General features: G+C 45.8%; 1 pseudogene; it reads right to left on the bottom strand.

Annotated features, from left to right (window-relative positions):
* Positions 1-285: 285 nt before the first annotated feature.
* On the bottom strand, positions 286-1289 carry LOC114902040 (annotated as a pseudogene).
* Positions 1290-1516: the final 227 nt, after the last annotated feature.

Here is a 1516-nt window from a genome sequence, read left to right as displayed (position 1 = left end):
CTGTCGCGGCCTCTCTTGTTGCGGAGCACAGGCTCCAGAAGCGCAGGCTCAGTAGTTGTGGCTCACGGGCCTAGTTGCTCCGCGGCATGTGGGATCCTCCCAGACCAGGTCCCGAACCCGCGTCCCCTGCATTTGCAGGCAGACTCTCAACCACTGTGCCACCAGTGAAGCCCTGACAGTTCTATTTTTAATAAGAGTCTTAGATAATCTTATGCTGAGTTGGGTTTGGGACCTCTTAAGATAATATCCTCCTAGGTCACTGTCAACTCCGATACCACCATCTTTTCATAAAGCCCTCTCTATTCCCAGCACTCTCTGCAAGGCATTCTTTACTTCTGAATTCCTAAGAGTATAGATAAGGGGGTTGAGCATGGGATTGAAAAGTCTGTGAAACAGAAAAAGATATTTCTTCTGTTCCTTGGGGTTCCCATATCTGGGTCCAACATACATGATAATGGCTATGCCGTGAAAGAGTCCAACCACACAGAGGTGAGATGAGCAGGTGGACAAGGCTTTTCTTTGACGTTCCCCAGGCTGGATCCTGAAGATGGCACAGAGGACACACATATATGAGATTACAATTGAGAAGTGTCCCACTAGCACAGAAATCGTTCCAGCCAGTACCACAGTTTCATGGATGTGTGTATCTGTACAAGCAAGTTTGAGAACAGCCATGAGGCTGTTCATTAGGAGGAAATTTTCTAAATGCATAAACACCTCACTTAACCCTTTGTCTTTTGAGATTCTAGTAATGTATATTACTAGAAAAAGTGATTGATTTTCTGGGATATACAGAAGGGTTAAGGGTAAAAGTAACACTAGATGAATCAAAGGCAGAAGGACTCCAATGGTCCAGGAAATCACCACCAGCATGATGCAGACTCTCCAGATCATGATGGCAGAGTATCAGAGGGGCTGGCAGATGGCTACATGGTGATCATAGGACATCACCACCAGGAGAAGACATTCTGTGACAGCAAATGTCAAAAAGAGAAAGCTTTGTGTCATGCAGCCAGCAAAGGAGATAGGCTAGTCAGGACTCAGGAGGTCTCCCAGCATCTAGGGCATGGTGTTGCAGGCATAGGCTGTGTCAATGATGGCCAGGTGTGAGAGGAAGAAGTACAGTGCAGTCTGGAGTCCAGTGAGATGAGCCCCAGGATGACCCCGTTCCCCAGCAGGGTGAAGACATAGAACAGAGAGAAGAGCCCAAAGAGAAGCATCTGAATCGTTGCATCAAGGGGAAATCCTAGTAGGGTGAACTCTGTGATACATGTCATATTGTCTCCCATATCCCTATGACACAGGAAATTCAGTTAATGTCCATGGTTAAAGAGAAGTCTTTGAAAATAGATTTATGTCAACTATACCTTTCTGTGGTATAAAAAAGTGTTCAGAAACACTTTCAGTGAATTTTTGTGTTTTTAAATGAACGTTTAAAGAATTTATTTGGGGCTTCCCTGGTGGTGCAGTGGTTAAGAATCTGCCTGCCAATGCAGGGGACACGGGTTCGAGCCCT

Source organism: Monodon monoceros, unplaced genomic scaffold, assembly GCF_005190385.1.
Source record: "Monodon monoceros isolate NGI ecotype Baffin Bay Population unplaced genomic scaffold, NGI_Narwhal_1 Super_Scaffold_2, whole genome shotgun sequence".
NCBI lineage: Eukaryota > Metazoa > Chordata > Mammalia > Artiodactyla > Monodontidae > Monodon > Monodon monoceros.
The sequence above is the reverse complement of the archived record's forward strand: the minus strand, read 5'-3'. Positions and strand labels throughout refer to the sequence as shown.